Raw genomic sequence first — 20,273 nt, forward strand, 5'->3', positions numbered from 1 at the left:
CTCACTGTCCTAAGTACAGTCCTCTTCTTCTGGGAGGAGTTTTCTCAGGGAAATTTTAAGTGAGCTAATCAGGGTTCCTAGATTAACTTCCACTTAAGGCTTAAGGTATGTTTATTTTCCCAATGTATTAGGCTTACATTTTGCTTGTGAATTTACAGAAACACAAAAGATTCATTAGGGGCAGAAGATTAAACTCACCCTCAATGTAATTTCATATACTCCATGTAATATTGTTTAATATTAAATGTTTTTCAGCTGCTGTGTCTTTCCCTTTCACAGATACCAATTCATGTACGTTGATAAATATATACATATATATTTGTCATCCTAGTCCCACAGCAAAAATGTTGGCAATCTCATGGATCAACATGAGAATGTCCTCAACACAGGCATTTTCCCTGGGAATCTAAGTTCTGAGCAGCAGAAGCAGCCTCAAGCTGATGGCCAGAGGACAGCTTCTTACAGATGGCTGGTTCCAAGAGGTCAAGGAGGAAAGTGACACTATCTAAGGTAAACCTCATTGACACATGAGGCTCATCTATGCTAGGCAAAAATCCCAAGGAGCATAATATGTGTCCTACTGGGAAGTGGAAGAAGGACTCGAGCTGTGATTTGTCTGCCTACCAGGCCAAGTTGTAAGGTCCTGTAAGGGAAGGTGAGCAGGGTCCATCATGGAGATCAGGGGAATAAAGGCAGGTAGGGGGAAACAATCTTCCTGGTGGATCACAGATTCAGACTGGATACTGGAAAGTCAAAAGTCTTTTAAGCAGGAGGTTTATACTAAATGAGGAAATGAGGATGTAGACCCCTTGAGCAGAGCAGAAGCATCTAAATGATTTGAGGCTGGGGCATTGTGACTATGCTGAGCTGCTATAACAGTTCTCACTGATTCTCTCTCCATTTGTCAACTTGCCCCATTGCAAAGTAGTGACTGTGTATAGGCCTGCCATGTCCACAGACAGGTATTTGATAGCTTTAGTCCAGCTCACAAGAAGAAAAGATACAGAAGAGATGTACTCCCTTTAGTCATATGGGAAGAAAGACCACATAGCTGAGTAGCCATGTGTCCAGGCATGGAACTATTAATACAGAAGAATAAATTATTATATACAGCAAGTTATCTCCATCACAAACAGGTTTCAAAGCATAGGGACAAAGTGCATCAGAATGTTATTGAATTGAAGGCTAGGACCAAAGGAATTAGCCAAAAGTCTTCCTGAAACAAAAGAATGGAAACACAAAAGAGATGCTATGAATTCTGAGAAGGTCCAGCAGACAGTATCTTGGGCTGTTCAGACTGCTATAGGAAAAATACAATACAATATGCATGACTCATAAACAAGGAAATTTATTTCTTACAGTTCTGCAGACCAGAAGACCAATATCAAGGTGTATCCAAATTAGGTTCTTGAGAAGATCCACTTTGTGGTTCCTAAGTATCTGCCTTTCTTTTTGTGTCCTCACATGGGAGAGAAAGGGCAAAGGTGCTCTCTGGCATCCCTTTTATTACAGCACTGACTCATGAGATCTCCACCACCATGATCTAATCACTTCTCAAAGACACCACCTCTAAATACCATTATGTTGGGGATTAGGTTTCCACTTGTGAACATTGGAGATGCAAATATTTGATCTATCACAGGCAGAATGAGGAAGAGATAATATTTAAAGCAATCCAGGCCAGGTGAGTTCCAGAATTGTTGAGATACCAATGCTGATATTGATGCAGCACAGTGAATCTCAAACTGGGCATTGTTAAAAAGTCTTTATGTGTTTATATATTTAATCCTCATAGCAACCCTATACAGAAGGTGTTTGCTGTATTATCACAATTCTACAGATGAGGAAGTCCCCAGCACAGACAGGGTAAGTAACTTTCCCAGTGTCATGGGGACAACAAAGAACAGAGCAGATTTCCAAAGTCTCTTCTCACAATACTATATAACCTTTCAAAAAATCTTTACTTTTTTTTTTTTTGTACTGGGGATCGAACTTGGGACCTTGCGCTTGTGAGACTGGTGATGGAAAAAAATCTTTACTTCTAATGAAAACTACAAAAGGCATTGATTTTAAAAATATGTTGAATGTTTTTATTTATATCCAATTATTTACCTAAAAGCTTTCTCTAAGTCAATAGGCCTAAATGTGACTCAACTCTAAATTTTAAATTTACACCTACCAAGAGTAGATTTGGTGTACATTTCCAAATATCCTTCCCATAAACCTACCAAAAGTAATAATAAACCAAAGAGAAGAAAATTTCATTTGTAGTGAAAGTGGAAAAATACTGATAGCTCAAAGTCTGAAGAATCTATAGCAGACATTACATATTTTCATCCAATTATCAGAGAAAGCAGAGGACCAGGTGCCATATTTGCATTATTGATCTTGGTGACCACAATGGCTATGTCATCATCTGTGGCCCAAGAAGTGATCCCAGAGACTCATCTTGCTCTGCAGCCCAGAGAGACAGAAATACAGCACTACCTTCCTTCTTCCCAAGTTATCTATGCCATTCATAACAGTTTCTCTCTATCCAGTACCATCAAACAGGGAGAGCGGAGGACTCCAAGTCCCAACACTCTTACTAAGAAGCTCCACAACCTTAACAAATCACTTTACCTCTCTGAACTTCAGTTCTTTCATGTGCAAGTGAAAAGCTTGCTTTGCATCAGCAGTTTTGGGGCAAGGCTCCAGTCTTTTCCTCTTTATAAAATCTGAGACAAAAATCACAAATGTAGACTCAAAAAGAAAAGAAGCCATTCTAACTGAATCAGAGAAGGTGGAATGGAAGCCCAGCTCACCAGGCTTCTGGTACCATCTATAGACTGGAATTAAAACTCTTCAGACTCCTCAGTACAGTTTGAAAAATACCAGTTTCTGACATTTCTGACATCTTTTCTAGTTGTTAAGTTGCTGACTCTTTCAGGAGGCAACCAATTAAATATCGATCTCTCCCTTTTTCTTTGGAAAAGAATAGTAAGGGGAGGAGGAGAAGCAGGAGAACTAAAAGAAAAGGAGAAAGAAGAGAAGGAGGAGGAGGGAAGAGGAAGAAGAGGGGGAGAAACAAAGGGAGGAAAGAAGGGAAGGGGAGAAAGATAAGGGAATGAAGAAGAAAAGGAGAGGTAGGGAGAGGAGGAAAGGGAAAGTAGGAAGGAGAAGGGGAACAAAGAGAGGAAGAAGAGGATAAAAAGAGAAAAGGGAGACAGCAGGTAAAGAAGGGAAGAAAAAGAGAAGGCAGAAGTAGTGGGAAAAGAAAGGAGAGGGGAATTGAGAAAGAAGAAATAAACTAAACATTCAAACAAGAGCTACAAGGTATTTTCAGGCTTGAGCCCAAACAAAATCTGACAACTGTCTTTACTTTAAGATTAATTAACATGAGGTAACTAAACAGAACATTTACTAAAAAGAATTATGCAGCCACATCCCTTTTATGTCCCATTGCATTGAGATGTCTTGCACAGCAAGAGCAATTTGGAGGCCACAGATCTCACCTGGGGAGCAGGCAGAGGGGAGAGTGCGCCTCCAGAGGATTAGGAGAGGCTACAAGAAGACTCTGACTTAAACCAAACAAGCATGTCAGCGTCTGGTCTCTTCCACCTGAAAATTTATATCTCCCTTTCTGTAAGCAAATCTAAGAAGTACCAGCAAACTGGAAATGTGGATCAAGAACAAAAAAATCCTCTTTTGTCTCAAGGATAACAAAATAAAAAAGGCTTCTTCTTTTCAGGCCATAAGAAAAGAATTACTCACTTTAAACTCTCAAGCTGACATTTTCATGAGAAAACAAATTTGGACAATTTCATTTACTGCTTGCAAATCCTGAATGACCTGGATAGCTACACAGTATTTCCACACACATCTGCCCTCCTCTCTCCAGCCCACAGATCTTAATTTACCCTTGGCTTTTTCTCTTCCCTATATATCCTGAGGGGTGCCCATAACATGTCTTTATTTATTTATTGGGGGTAATTTGGAGAGTAAGTATTGTGTCTACCTGCCATGTGTTTTTGCTCAGTGTCAGTAGCAAAGTAATTCTTACACTTGAACTGCACTGTTCAAAATGACAGTGCATTGATGTTGCAGAAAACAGCCCATTAGTTTAATCTTGGGGAAGCTGTCCCTGCCCAGGCTGCAGCCCCTGCTCTGCCTCATCTCTACCCCACATCCGCTGGAATAGGCCAAGCAACCCTTCTCTGAAATGTTTAAAACTAGTACTATTTTAAATTAGAGATTTAAAATAAGGGGGAGGGATCTGGAATATTCACATATACATGCTGAGCTATCTCAGGAAAGGGACTCAAGTCTAAACATGAAATTCATTTTTATGTTTCATATTCCCGATACATGTAGCCTGAATGTAATTTTACACAATACTTTTAGTGCTCCTGCTTTTGGACTGTGACCCTTCACATGAGGTCAGTTGTGGAATTGTCCACATTAGGTCTTGGGTTTTCGGATTAGGGATGCCCCAACCTGTAGTGCTCTGCTCTCAGATCTTCAAATGGATTTTATTATACTATTTCAAATCCCAAACCTCACAGATTCTAAGATGCCTGTCCAATATGAGGATCTGTCACACATTCTCAGTGTAAATCCAGAAGCAAGGTGGGGGAGAGGGGCATTGGCTTGAGGCAGACCCAAGTGCAAGGTGATGGAAGGAGGCCACAGAGCTGTTCCTTTGGCCTGTACCACCATGCTTGCATCCTGGCTCATGTGTTCTTTCACTTTGAAAAATCCTTCTAAACAAATCCAAATTTATATTTCTATATTTAGCAGCCCCCAGTTTGATTCTGATCCTGTCTGGAGACTGCTTGGTCTAATGCCAGTGATTAAATTAGCCTGTGGGATATCTATTGCTATGAGCTAACCAATGATCCTGTGATATTTTTGTAATACAACTATAATACAATGTCGGTAAAATTGTGTGTTTTTATAACTTTCAAAAGTCAGCTGTAAAATGGTTTAGAAGTTGTGTTCCTTATTAACCCCAAAAAGACACCACAATCAGGGTGAGAGAAACAGGCTAGGTTCGTGATTATCAAGACAGGGAAGACAAGGGTGCATGATGTGACAATTTCCTCCAACAAAATGCTCCACTCGGGCAGAATTGGGTAAGGTCTCTTCTCTCTTTCATAAACCATTTCCTTTGGCATGCCAGAAAAAGAGATGAGAATGAAGTAGAGACAGGACAGTTCAATGCAATAAGGGTTCCTAACAGGGGGTCCTGGGACAGAAAGGGACATTAGATAAAAACTAAGGAAAGGGAGGACTTTATTGACAGTAATGTAGCTATATCAATTCATTGCTTGTCACCAAGTGCCACACCAGGGTAGGATGTCAGTAATGGAGGAAACTAAGATGGGTGTGGATGCACACCTGTAATCCCACCATTCAGTAGGCTGAGGCAGGAGGATGGCCATGAATGCAGGCCAGCTTGGGCTATACAGTGAGTTCAAAGTCATCTGAACTATATAGTGAGACACCTTGTATTAAAGTAGTAGTAGTAGTAATAATAGTAATAAACAATAATGGGAAACTGGAGGTGGGATATGTGAGAACTCTCTTGATTAACTTCACAATTTTTCTATAAATCTAAATCTAAAAAGAAGAGAAATTCCACAAGCCTACTGTTCAGTTGCTTCTGAAGAATAAAAAAAGATCCCCACAGTTAAACCTGGTGAAAATAAGATCAACAGACAATGATTATCAACCATATCTACCTCAGGAGAGTATTCAGAAAGGCCTAGATCCACAAAGCACAGGTCATTGCCTGTGGCAGAGCCTCCTTGTCCACCCCTGCCACAAGAATTTTATGGGGCCCAGATCCGTTCACATACAGATGCTCCTTAACCAATGATAGAGATATAGCCCAACAAACCTGTTGTAAGTTGAAAGTAGAGTAAATCAAATATGCATTTAGGACCGGGGATTTAGCTCAGTGGTTCTGCTGCCTGCCTCACAAGTGCAAGGTCCAGAGTTCGATCCCCAGTATCAAAAAAAAAAAAAATACATTTAATACACCTGTGCTAGTCAGCTTCCCAACACTATAACAAAATACCTGAGACAATCAACTTATAAAAAGAAAGGATTTATTTTGGGTCACAACTTTGGGGGTTGGAGGTTTCAGTCAGTTGCTTTGGGCCAGTGGTGGGGCAGCACATCATAGCTGGAATGTGTGATAGGGCAAAGCTTAAACTTCGTGGCCAGGATGCAAAAGAGAAACCATCTGGGCTGCAATCACCAAAGTCATAAAGGGGCCCACCAAGCCTTTGGGGGCCCATATCCTGCCACAGAGTAGCCTGGGTGCCAGATACAGAGATTTAGAATTTAATGTTTGCACTGCTGGGTTTTGCTCTTGCTCTAGGCCAATTCCTCCTTACTATTTTTCTGTTCCTCTCTTTTGGAATAGTAATATGTACCCTGTGCCTGACACATCACTGTACCTTGGAAGTGTGTGACTTTCTTTTAAATTTTTATAGGGGTTCACAGCCAAGTGTTTTCCTTGAATCTTGGAAGAGAGTTTGAACTTCAACTTTTGACTAATGCTGGAAAAGTTAAGACTTTGGAGAATACTGAACTGAATGCTTTCGCATTGTGAGATGGACATGAGCCTTTGGGGGTTAGGAGTGGAATGCTATAGTTTGGATGTTGAATCTCCCCCAAAGGTCCACATGTTAAAAAGCTTAGTTCCCATAGCAGATGCTATTGCTTATACTTAAATGCCCCCCAAAAGCCACAGGCACTCATAGGTAGGGCTTTTGAAAGGTGACTGGATCATGAGTGTGTGATGCTGGATTAGTCCATGGATGGGTTTATGGCTGGATGTGATGTTAGGAGGTGAAGCTGGTGGGAAGAGATGGGTCACTGGGGCTCTGCCTGGAGGTGTATGTCCTTCCTACTCCCTTGATCCCCCTTTACATCTTGCTGCCACTTCATGAACTGTTTCTCCTCTGCCATGTCCCTCTGCCACACCACCCTGCCTTAGAGCCAGCTGACTGTGGACTGAATGCTCTAGGACTGTGAGCCAAAATAAACCTTTCCTCCTTTAAATTGTGGGTCACAGGTATTGTGTTTCAATAACAAGAAAAGTAACTATGACAGTGGCACTCATAGGATGAAATGAAACCTTTTGGTAGTTATTAGGTCATTAGGAACATGCTCTTAAATGGGATTATGGAACCCTGGCCTCTTCTTTCTCTTTTTCTGCTTTCCTGAGGAAAGCATGCTCTCTGCCATTGTCACCTGGCACCCTCACCAAAGGCCTAAAAGCAAGGGATCTGCTTGATCATGAACTAGAACTTCTAATGCTGTGACCAAAATCTAATCTTTTCTCTTTGTAAGTTGTTATAGTGATGGAAATTTGACTAACATAACACCCAACATTGAAAATCATAGCTTAGTCTACCTGAAATGTGCTTACAGCACTTGCATTAGCCTACAGGTAATCATCTAACACATGGTCTATTTTATTAAAAATAGTATTGAGGGCCAGGGATTTAGCTCAGTGGTCCCGCTGGCTTCCTCATAAGCACAAGGTCCCAAGTTTGATCTGCAGTACCAAAAAAATAAAAAATAAAAAACATGTTGAATAGCTTGCTTAATCTATTGAATACTGTACCAAAAGAATAAGCAGAATGATTGCATGGGTACTCTTTTTTAGTAGAAAGATTAAATAAAGGATCATTGGTATGTGAAAATTAAGATACCATATAAAGACAGACAAAAGAATGATATGTGATGCCTTTTTGAAAATAATAAAATACTGTATGATACCAAAAAAAATACCATGTGGACCTCTGAGAAAGTAATATGCTGATGTCCATTAAATTGAAGAATACATATAGCCATGACCAAGAAGGTTCACTCTGGTGCCCAATCTTTAAAACCAACAGAATATGAAAATGTGAAGGGAAAAAAAAGGGACCCAAATCGGAAAATAGCTGAATGTAAATCAGCAGGGAAATGAATGACTAACTGTGATAGGGGCATATTCCAAAATCCTACTGTAGCTATGTAAAAACAAATAAGTTCTTTAAACTGGAAATGATGTTCCCAATGTTTAGGAAAGAAAGGCAAGTCATAGATAGATAGATAAATAGATAGATAGATAGATAGATAGATAGATAGATAGATAGATGGAACCAATTTTGTCAACACAACTAACGATCAGCAGCTGAAGGGGGGAGAAAATTGGAAGCTAATGCTTCATGGGTCCAGGGTTTCTCCTGAGAGATGTAACTGTTCTGAAGAAGTTAAGGTGATGATGGCTCCACAACACTGTGGGTGTGCCCAGTTGTACACTTTAAAATGATTCAAATGGTGAATTTCATGGTATGTTCATTTTACCTCAATCAAAAATAGTAAATAGTGTCTTGGGTGGTTCATGAACAGCAGAAACATTTCTTAGACCTCTGGAGGCTGAAGAATCCAAGATCAAGTCACCAGCAGATTGAGTGCCTGTCGACGGCCCATTTCTCAGTTCATTGATGGCAACTTCTCACCACAGCCTCACTCAATGGAAGGAACGGGGGAGTTCTCTGGGGTCCCTTTCATAAGGGCACTACACTTATTCATGAAGGCTCTCTTCTAGTGATTTAATCTCCTCCGAAAGGACCCACCTCCTAATACCATCATTGGGGGTTAGGTCTCAACATAAGAGATTGGAGCACACAAATATTCAGACCATCGCAACTAATACACACACACATTTTTATAGTGCTTCTCTGAGAACTTTTTAGCAGGGAGAGGGCTTCTTCCTGGTAAAGGAGACATGTGGTATTGATGAGGGGTTCTTGGAAGGAAAGATGAGTCTTGCTAGGAACCCAGAGTTTCTATTGAAGGAAATGAATTCACCAAGGGGAAAAGAAAGGAGGAAAGCAGGGCAGTACTGGGAGATGGATGAGGCTGAAAGGAGATATTAGGGAGAAATCTGTTGAAAGGGAATGTTTTGGGGAAACTCTGTATGCTGAGAATATCCTTCCACCATGACATCACAACCTTCAGTAAACATCACACATGCTCATTGATGCTTAGTGATGCAAGATTTCTTATGGAAGCCAAGAAAGAGGATAAGATCAAATCTAAATCATGATGAAAGCTGCAATGGTGGCAGACACCTGTAGTCCAAGTGCTCAGGAGGCTGAGATAGGAGGACTGGGAATTTGAGGCCAGGCTGGACTACATAGCAAGAACTGTTAAAAAGAAAGGAAGGGGAGAGAAAGAAGAGAGAGGACCAAGAAAAAAATCAAAACGAAACCAAAACTAAGTGATCCCAAGGAGCTCTGAAGACAACCCTCAGTGGACTGATTCTCTAGAAGTCATATCCTCTGTGCTTTCATTAACTAAAGGCACACGTACTTCCCGAGGACATGACTGGGATGTTGTTCATATCTGTGGTGCCCACAGTACCACATAATACAAGCAGAATATTCCCAATCTGAAAATCTAATACCCCATGCTCCAAAATATGAAACTTTTGACTGCTGACAGAATGCCAGAAGTGGGAAATTCCATGTCTGACCTCGTGTGATAAGTCACGGTCAAAATGCAAATTATCTTCAGGCCTCATGTATGAAGTGTATATAAAATGTGAATCTTGTATTTAGGCTCCATCCACAAGATATCTACTATATAAACACATGTATTCCAAAATTTGGAAAAATGCAAAATCTAAAACACTTCTAGTCCCAAGATTTTGGGATAAGGCAAACTCAACCTGTACAATGCTAGGTCCATAGTAAGTGTTCAATAAACATCTGTACTAGTGAACTAAATTAAAAAGGTAGATTTCTTTTTTAGTGTTCTTTCTAATATAACTCACCAGGTTACTGATACTGACAAAATTAAGCTCATACCCAGAGTCCAAAGGACTTCAAAGCCTCTGCCCAGTCTTCTCTCAGTTACTTCTCTTCATCACAGACTCTCTTTATCCAGAAGTGTTGACTGCAGAACAGAAACACAGGTCCCAAATATGTATCTTCATCTAGTACTGTGACCTGTGAGAATACATTCATACCACAAGTGCCAGTAGGGTAAACTGCCATGGTGCCAATAATCAGCACAAAATCAATTGATCACTTTCTAGGCCTGAGTCGAGGTCTACTGTCCTGGCTCCATCCGCACCATTTGTACATTCACTCTTTCCACCTGGAAAGAGCAGAAGATCACACACTGGGACTCCCAGTACCTGGAAGGAGTTTAGAGTCAAGACAATAACCTCTGACATCTGCTTAGCTCTGTGCAGTTTACTAAATTCTTTCATGGGCACCATTGTCTTGACCTCACAATGACCCTAAGCGGTACCCAGGGAGAGGATTTTAGCCCCTTGCTATGGATGATCAAACTGAAGATCAGAAACAGGTAACTGTGGCAAGCAATGGGATTTCCACTCAGAATCGGAAAGATAGGGATAGATTTTGTAAGGTAAGTCAAACATTTTGGGAACAACCTCAACCAGTCCAAAGTAAAATATTTGTTCATTTCATCATTTGTACCTGTGTTTATCTTTGTATTCTTCCACTCTGGCATGCTATTTAATATCACTCAATGTTTTATAATTAATAAAAGTCACATGTCCTTCCCTAAAAAAAACAAACATCCAATCAACTTATAATGATAATCAGTCAATTATAATATGGTATTTTAAGTACAGTATGGTTTTATTCACTGATTCAAATGATATTTGTTAAGCACTTAATATATCCCAGAACAAGAAAGAGAAAGAGAGGCAGGTATAGTGTGGAATTTAAGGAGTGAGAACTTGACTGCCTAAACCAAATCCCAGCTGTTATTTCAGCTTTGGAACTTGAGTAATTTTTTTTTTTTGTACCGGGGATAGAACTCAGGTCCTTGAGGTTGCGCAGCAGGCAGCGAAACCACTGAGCTAAATCCCCAGCCCACTTGAGCAATTTTTTAATGTTACAGAGAGCTTCAGTTCCTTCTTCTGTAAGGCAGAAAAAGAACATATTTCACAAAGTAGTTGTGAGGATTATATGTTAGTTAATATATGTAAAAATGTTATACTGGTGCTAGGTAGATTTTAAGTGCTTAGTAAATGTTAGCTATTGATAATTATCTCAAGAAACAGTGATGTAAAAGAAGATATAGTTAGAGAGAAATTCACTTTTTAAAATCACAAACAAAATCTATGATTTAAAAAATACTTATAAGCCAGATACATATATAGTCAGCAGATTTTTTTATGAAAATACAAAGGAATTTGAGAGACAAGAATCTTCTCAATAAACAATACTGAAACAACCTGGTGTCCGTATGTTAAAAAAGAAAACCACAAACCTAAATGTAAAAGCTTAAAATACAAAACTTTATCCCAAATGTTTTCTTTATGCCAAACAGTTCCTATGACTCTGACCTGCAGAAAACCAATGATCTATTTGTTTTCTGTCATTATCATTCTGCATGTTTTTTTAATGTCTAATAAAACTGAACTTTACAATATTTAGGGTTTTTTTCATTGTTGTTCTAGTTTATTTCCTTAGCATAATGGCTTTGAGATTCATCCATGTCCTTGACCTCCACAAACCCACAGACTTTAAAGCTAGGTGGGAAAAGCAGTGACTTGAGATGCACAGAGGGACTGAGCATCTGGAGTGAGTGCATATAGCCCTAAGGCAGACACCATTGACCAACCACACCAGTGAGGCTGGCAGGATTCATCACTTGCACAGACAGAAAATGTGAGCATGGAAACAAAATGGGACTCAGTGATTCACTATTCCTCACCCTAGAAAAGAAACCACCCATTCAAAAACACTAAAGGTTTTTGGTTCATCTCTCTTTTTCTTCTTTAATTTGGGGGTTTGAGGTTTTTCTTTTTCCTTTTTTTCTTCTACTTTTGCCTCTGCTTTTTCTTTTTCTCTTCTTTTCCTTGTGTGTTCTTTTCCAGTACTTTTATCTAATACTATTAATTTTAACTCAATAGAATTCTTAATCTCACTTTTCATATTTTACTTCTCTCATTTTTCACCTCCCTTCCCCCTCTATTTTAAGTATTACAATTTTTATTAATCCTTAGGTATTTAGTTGACCATATGCTATTATTAATGAATTATTCTCTATTGATAATGGTGGTATAGGTGTTTCATTTGTAGATACTTACCATATGCCAATATTTGGTTTCTTTTTGTGTCTACATTATTATTTCAGACCTCTTTTCTATTATTAAGGGTGGTACCCCAGTGGCTTTTATTGGTTCTTATGATATGTCAATATCTGGTTTGTCAGTCTATTGCTGTGGCTGATTTCATGGTTGCTGCCAATGTGGCATCATTGTTGCTATTAATTGGTTTTCTCTATATTCCAATATCAGGCTTGTTTTGTGTCCAGAAAACTGGGTGCTGGGTCAATTACACTGCAGCCTCCCCTACCCAACTTAACAGAGGTGGTTGGATCATGGATAAGAGTCAAAAGCCTATAGTTAGCCATGCCCAGAGCACATCACCAGAAACCCAATACTAATTAAAGAGATCTCCAAACTGGCAACAAAGTTTTCCCACTATAATTGACCCTCCACACACACACACACACACACACACACACACACACACACGGAGGGGGGGGGGATATCCCATGAGAGCAAGCAGTCCTGCCAGGTAAGAAGTGCCCCTCCCCCATGGGAGCAAACCAACTAGCAAAATCAATCCTGGGCAACAAGAGCAAAGCAGGGGGCATGACAGTCCTGACTTTCAAGTTAGATTACAAAACTACAGTGATAAAAAAAAAAAACAGATAAAACATCTTTGAAAGGTGGGATGGGTGGGCAACCCACTTTCTGGTCCACCTTCTATCTCTCTTATGCAGAAGCTTTCTTTCTCCCAATAAATATTTCCTATTCTTAACCTAGAATTCACTCTTTGATTTTATGGAACGAAGACTCATGTTTTGGATATCTAGTAAGTTTGGGAGTTACTCTTCCCCTATATCACTTTGGAGGTCCCACTGAGATTACTGGTTGGAGACTAGACAGAGGAGTCTTCCAGGTCAACATGCCACAGCTCCCAGAGCAGAGGAGACTTCCAGGTCAACATGCCACAGCTCCCAGCCCAGAGAAGGCTTACGAGTCAATGTGCCACAGCTCCCAGCACAGAGGAGGCTTCTAGGTCAATATGCCACCACTTCCAGCACAGAGGAGGTGAGCTGGGAGGGTGCCAGTAGTAGTAGCAGCAGCAGCAGCACCACCACCACCACCACCACCACCACCGCCACCCCTCGTTGAAATGAGAAGACACATAAACAAGCCTCAAAACCAGACTTCGAGATCACCTACAGCAACCCCAAAGGGAAATGAGATGGAACACTCTGATACTCAACAACCTGGACTCCCTGTACTAGCAACGAAAGAGGATGTGGAAAAAAATGAAATCAGAAATAATTTCTCACATAACAGCAGAGATTGTGCCCATAGTACAAGACATGATTAATAAATCTAGAGAGGACACAGATAAAAAAATGGAGGAGCTGAGGAACATGATGGAATCCCAACATGGAAACAAATAGAACCCATAAAACAGATGCAAACAGACTTCCGAGAGATTAAAAACACCATTGAAAGTCTATGCAGCAGAATGAGCCAATGTGAGGACAGAATTTCAGATATAGAAGATGGCATTGCAATTAGTGACCAGGAAAACAAAACTTGCTTTAAAATTGTAAGGGATCATGAGAAATCAATCCAGCAGCTGCTAGACAGTGCAAAGAAGAATAACATAAGACTGATCAGAGTCAATGAAGAAACAGGACAGAGTGAAGATGACATAAAAAACTGTTTACAGAAGTGATGGCAGAAAACTTCCCAAGCACGGGAAAAGAACTTGACATACAGATAAGTGAGGCATATAGGACTCCAACTAGCCTTGATCAAAAAAAATCTACACAGCACCAGTGGCTGGCTCTGAAAGGTGTGGTGCATGAGCTGCCAAGGGCTTGAGGTGAGGCTTGGCCTCCTCCCGTGCCGAGAAGGGGGCTGGTGGTGGCTGCTGCAGCAGCCCTCAGGCCGGCTGCTGGTGAGGGGATGGCGGTGCCAGGCCCAGGGCCTGGGGTGTCTGGGGGACCTGGGGGCCGGCTGCCCAGCTGGGTGTTGGAGTTGGTGTTCTCCTATCTGGAGCTCTTTGAGCTGCAGAGCTGCATGGTGGTGTGCAAGCACTGGTACTGCTGCTTGCACAGCAATGAGAACAGTGAGGTGTGGCATAGCCTGTGCACCCACAGCCTGGCCAAGGAGGCTCTGTGCACAGACATCCTTTGCAACCTGCCTAGCTACAAGGCCAAGGTACGTGCTTTCCAACATGCCTTCAGCACTAAGGAATGTCTTTATTAAGAAGAATGGCTTTACCTTACACCAAAACCCCATTTCTCAGAGCACTGATGGTACAAGGACCAAGATCAGTTTCTGTGAGGGCTGTCATGCATGGAAAGTGTGATGGGAGGGTCCTTTGGGCACTGTGGCAGTGATTGGAATGGCCACAAAGCAGGCCCCCATGCAGTGCCGAGGTTATGTGGTATTGCTGGGCAGTGGCAACCAGAGCTGGGGCTGGAATCTGGTGGACAATAATTTACTACATAATGGGGAAGTCAATGGCAGTTTTCCACACTGCAACAATGCACCAAAGTACCAGATAGGAGAAAGAATCTGAGTCATCTTGGACATGGAGGATAAGACTTTAGCTTTTGAACATGGATATGAGTTCCTGAGGGTTGCCTTCAGAGGACTTCTGAAGGCCTGCTTATATCCAACAGTTTCTGGAGGATATGGGAACACAGAGGTGACTTTGGTTTACCTTGGAAAACCTTTGGGTAGATGACACTGACAGTGGCTTTCTGGAATCAAAGACAGTAGAGAAGAAATCTACTCATGGAAAGTAGCATCATGAAGTGACAATGTCATATGGCATGCCCAAAAAACATCCTGAAAAACATGAAGCTGTCAACTGGAGAAGCAGCTCTTCTACAGCAGAGATCACCTTAGTGTTTCCTCTTTCTGCTGGGCCAGAAAAATCCTCAGGGTTGCAGCTGGTTGAGTGGGCAGTTGGCATATGTGTGTTGCAACAGATTCTGTCTCTAAGCTAGCAGTGTGTTCTTTCCAGCTTTAAGGTGAGAGTTAGAGATGCTGTCAAAGGGATAAGGTAAAGAAGTAGCAAGATTTCAAGGCAGTGTGCTTGTGAAGGAAGATTGATCATGTCCACAACAGCCTGCTCTTTCTCCAGTCCCCTTTCCAGCCAGCCTGACCATTAGGAAAGTATGAAACTGGTTGAGGTTTATTTAATATTTTTAATATATTGAGAAGCATGGTCTGCCTGGACTGCTCTTCTCTAACAATGAGAAATAAAATTGTGCAGCTATTTTAAAAGTTGTATATATAATATGTGTGTAAAAAATATTTAAAAAAAAAAGAAAAAGACATAGGAGCTGCTTTCTTCTAGTTCAATTTCTTAAAAACCACTATATGGTATAAAATTGAAATAACATCTGGGGACAGTAGGGTAGCCACAAAGAAGAGGATTTTAAGATGACATGTGTTGTATTGGCTCATTTTGCATTATTTTTGGCTTAAAAGTTTCCATAGCTTGGTCTGGGGATGTAGCTCAGTTGTGCTGTGCCTGGCAAGCACAAGGTCCTGAGTTTGATACCCAGTACCAAAAGAAAAAAAGTTCCCATAGCTCTTACATTTTGTCATCATTTTTTTAATCAAAATTATAGTAAAGAATCCCTAATCTCCTGAAGGAAGGCAAATCTATTTCTAACTATGTGTGTCAGTAAGGATGATCTAAACACAACTGTACAATGTACATTTCTCCGTATCCAGTTTTATTTTTTGGCCCTTTGAGAAAATGTCTCATAACAGAAAATGTCCTCAGTATGAATGCTGTTAGGGAATTCATTAATGGTTTTTATTTTCTAGCTTTATAGTGCTGTACATATTATCAAAACTTTTAATTTCATATTGTTTACATCATGTAAAACCCTAAGCCTCCAACTCTTCATTGGAGTGATCAAGAGAATGTTTACTCATTCATCTGAAACAGTGCCAACTTGACTCCAGGTTAAGAACATTCTTAATCTAGGTCACTCCCTCCACAGGACTTGAAATCCAACATCTTGCTGAAACCTTCAGGTTGGCAATATTTTGAAAGTTTCATTGCAGAAGAGCTTAATATTACTTCCTATTTATAGTCTACCACACATGAGCCGAGATTTTTCTTTTGTTAAAAGAGAAGCCACATCTTTCTCTTTGAAAGTATACCTTTCAGACACATAAGAATTGATGGAGGCAAGTGAGATTTTTGTACCTTTTAGATTATTGCCATATATATATATTTTACTTTAAATCTAATAAAATTAAGGACAGCAAGCAGCTTGTTCCTTGAGAGTTAAAATTATCAGTACTCCTGTGAAGCAGGAGATTTCAGCCATAGAACAAAGATCTGTTTTTGCTACTTGAAAGGTTTACAAGTATTTATTATGAGTCTGTAGTTGATCATTTAAAAAGGTAAAATTTGTTAAAGGTTCTTTTTTTTTTTTTTTTTTTTTTTTTTTTTTTTTTTTTTTTTGGTACCAGGGATCCAACTTGGGACTTTGCACTGGTCAGGCAGGCATCAGAACCACTGAGCTAAATCCCTGGCGCTTAAACATACAATTTATTTACTTTTTTTTTTTTTTTTTGGTACCAGGGATCAAACTCAGGTCCTAGCACTTGCACAAAGGTTCTTTTTGATATCCATGTCAAGAAGAAACTTGTACAGAGTGAAATGATACATTAAATGTATTAGCGAATACACAAATTGATTTTTCTTGGGGTAGAACAACTCAGTTTTGCACAGCTTAAAATTTGATTGAAAAAGAGAACTGGTTTAGGATGAAGATTAGTTAAAAAGTGATCAAGTCCTCTTAAGTATTTGTTACCTTTTCAGGTTGTGGTATGGCCAATTCCCAGAGCTTTTGCTAAGAGTTTTGTTTATAACTTCTGTTGTGTCTTTTTAGTAAACATTCTTCTGTAACCACGTTTTGAAGGTGCCGATTGGAAAACAAAAACACATGGTTATTCATTCCATATTGAACCTAGGATCAGTGATTTCCTAAATGTTTAACAAGCCATTTTATCTGAACGAATTGAATTCCCTCCTAGCCCATTTGCAAGTTCTGTAAAATAGGTATTCACAGCATGAGCATCAGGGGAATGACATGATGAGTGGATTTGTCACTGGAGATGGAGAGTGGCTGTCTTCTCCAGTGACTGAAATAGATTGCTGCATCTCCAAGGAGATTCTTTTCCACTGGTGCTGAGAGAGCAGTTAGGTGAAAGACAGTCCACCTGAAGATTAGTATAAATCCCCTATACCATGGACCTCAGCCTTGGCTGTGCTTGGGAGTCACTTTGGAAAATGTTTTTTAAAATATTTATGCTTGGATCCTATGTCCTGAGATTCTGGTGTTGGTCTGGGATATGTACTGGCCATAAGGATTTTTAAAAGACTTTCTGATGCTTAGAGTATGCGAGCAAGTTTGAGAACCATTGAGCTAAAATTCACTTAGACTTTTCTCATCTGCAAAATAGAGAATTCTTGCTCCCTCCCTTCACTACCTCACAAGGATATTGAGGGTAAAGGAAAGAATAATGGGAAAGTGCTGTGCTGTGGATGAAAAGTGTTTGTTGTGTTTCAGCTGCAACCAGATCAGGAAAAATGTATAATCAAACTTGTGTTGCCTTGGGAAACCAGGAGCACTTCTTTGGTCCTCTAGTGATGCAGATGTGGAAGCAAACATTATTATTATTCATACTATAGTCTTCTGTCATATTTGAGTTAAGCTGTTTGGATTACCTGGTTTTACATAAGAAAGAAGAAATATTAAGGCTTAAAGTCTGTAATTTTCATTGGCTCATAATTAAAACTTTTCATTCAAGGAATTCTGTGGCTAATAGTTATGATTTCATAGTTGCCATTATTTTTCCATCATTTCATTTCTGAATGCTAAGCCATTTATTTCATCTCTTACTCATATAAGTATAAATGCAGATTTGATAAAGCACCTGAAGGAAGTAGGCTTTTCCCAGTTGCATACCTGAAATCATGGCCCACTGATTAGAAATCTTCTGACCTTTAGATGTGATTTGACTGTGGACTTTCAAAAATAATGAAACCTTAAATCTTATAGAAATTATAATTAAGTTGCTAAATGTTTACATAGACTAATAATAGTACCATATTTTTAAAATTATTTTAAGAAATGAACAGTTTGAAGAAATAAAAGCTTAAGGAGTTTTATAGATTAATGTTGAAAAGGGCCAGAGATTTAGCTCAGTGGTTCTGCCTCATGCCTCAAAAGCACAAGGTCCCGAGTTGGATCCCCAGTACCAAAAATAAAACAAGAAGATCACCACAACTGGAACTGTGGTAGACATGACCACTTTGAAGCCTTTATTAGGGAAGAACAGTCCATACTCAACCCAAATGCTGTTCTCATAAAACATTCCTCCATCCCTCTAGCTGAATGTAATCTTTCCTTCCTTGAAACTCCGCTACTTGTGTGTGTGTGTGTATTTATTTATTTATATTTATTTACACATTTTTTTCAGCACTGGGGATTAAGTCCAGGGCCTTGTGGATGCTAGGCAAGCACTCTACCACCGAGCTACATCCCTAGTCCTTTTGTATCTTATTCTGAGACAGGATCTCACTGAGTTGTTCATGCTGGGCTCAGACTTGCTAGCTTCCTGCTTCAGCCTCCTGAATAGGGCAGGCCCTGGGCACGGTGGTGCACACCTGTGATACCAACTCCTAGCTTTATATTTTATCTATACTTAACTCATGCTGTATGACTTTATACCTTGTGTAAATGATTTCTATTTATTGATTATTGATTGGTGTCTTTGCTCCTTTGAGCTGGCACAGGACCTCTGATGAACTGATCTCTGCTGGCAAGGCTAAACTTGTTGGCAGGGGCTCAGGTTTTTATTGAGGAATAGAGAGGAGCTATATAGAGAGACAAAAGCTCCTTTAAAATTACAGACTGTAGATAGGTAGATGAGAAAAATTCTGTCTGTCATCCAAGTGAAGCAGGAGGAAAGCCAAACCTGAGGCTAGTGAAGAAGAAACAAATGTGAATGCATTTTAACCATTTGCCTTTATTCCCAAATATTCATAAACTGATTTTTCATTCTGGGTGTAGATTTCATATATGTTTAGATGCAAAATTAGAATTCTGTATTTTAATTTTTTGGAATTCTGTTGTTTTGCCTTAGTTTCCTAATAAAAAGTTATAAAACCATAATAAAAAAATCTACACATAGGCATATAATTGTTAAGATTCCAGAAACCCAACAGAAGAACAAAGTTCTACAAGAAATTAGAGAAAAGAAACAAATCACACACAAAGGAAAACCCATCAGAATCACAGCAGACTTCTCAATGCAAACCCTCAAGGCAAGAAGAGCTTGGAGGGATGTGTTTCAAGCCCTAAAGGAAAACAGCCTCCAACCCAGATTGATGTACCCTGCAAAACTATCTTTCAAAATTGGTGGTAAAATAAGACACTTACATGACAAAGAGCACCTTAGGAACTTCATGAATACCAAACCAGCACTTCAAAAATTATTAGACAATATCCTAGGAAAAGACAATGAGGATCAGAACCCCAGGAGACCAGTAGAATAAATCCATCAGGCAGAACAAGAAATTAAACACAAAGGGGGAGAATCCAACAAACAGAAAAGTCATGACAATGATAACTCAATACGTATCAGTTTAACCATCAATGTTAATGGTCTCAACTCACCAATCAAAAGAAATAGACTGGCATAATGGGTCAAGAAGCAAAATCCAACAATATCCTGCATACAAGAAACACACTTAATTCAAAAAGAAACACATAGACTGAAAGTTAAAAGGTAAAAAAGAATACTCCATGTGACAGGAACCCTCCAAAAAGCAGGAGTAGCTATCCTCTTTGCAGATCAAGTGGATTGCAAATCAAGAGTAATTAAGAGATGAAGGACACTCTGTCCTTGTAAAGGGAACAATCCAACAGGAAGAGATGACAATCATAAATATCTATGCATCAAACACTAGTGTACCCAACTATATAAAACAAATAATAACTGATATAAAAATCATATAAGCACTAATACAATAGTAGTGGGAGACCTCAGTACTGCATTGTCACAAATAGATAGATCAACTAGACAAAAAACAAGCAATGAAATATTAGAATTCAAGCAAACTCTTGAACACATGAACTTAACAGATGTTTAAAGAGTGTTC

At 39.6% G+C, this 20,273-nt stretch overlaps 1 protein-coding gene and 1 pseudogene across 3 annotated transcripts in view; one reads left to right on the forward strand and one right to left on the reverse strand.

Moving 5' to 3' along the window:
• The window catches only part of LOC147829727 (uncharacterized), a 326,929-nt gene that overhangs the window by 263,878 nt on the left and 42,778 nt on the right, over positions 1–20,273 (reverse strand). The gene's annotated exons all lie outside the window — the stretch shown is intronic.
• Positions 13,868–14,857, forward strand: LOC101710574 (F-box/SPRY domain-containing protein 1 pseudogene; annotated as a pseudogene).

Source organism: Heterocephalus glaber, unplaced genomic scaffold (genome assembly GCF_053883595.1).
Source record: "Heterocephalus glaber isolate CG9 unplaced genomic scaffold, H.glaber_assembly_v1.0 deba00000474, whole genome shotgun sequence".
In the NCBI taxonomy this organism is placed as follows: domain Eukaryota; kingdom Metazoa; phylum Chordata; class Mammalia; order Rodentia; family Bathyergidae; genus Heterocephalus; species Heterocephalus glaber.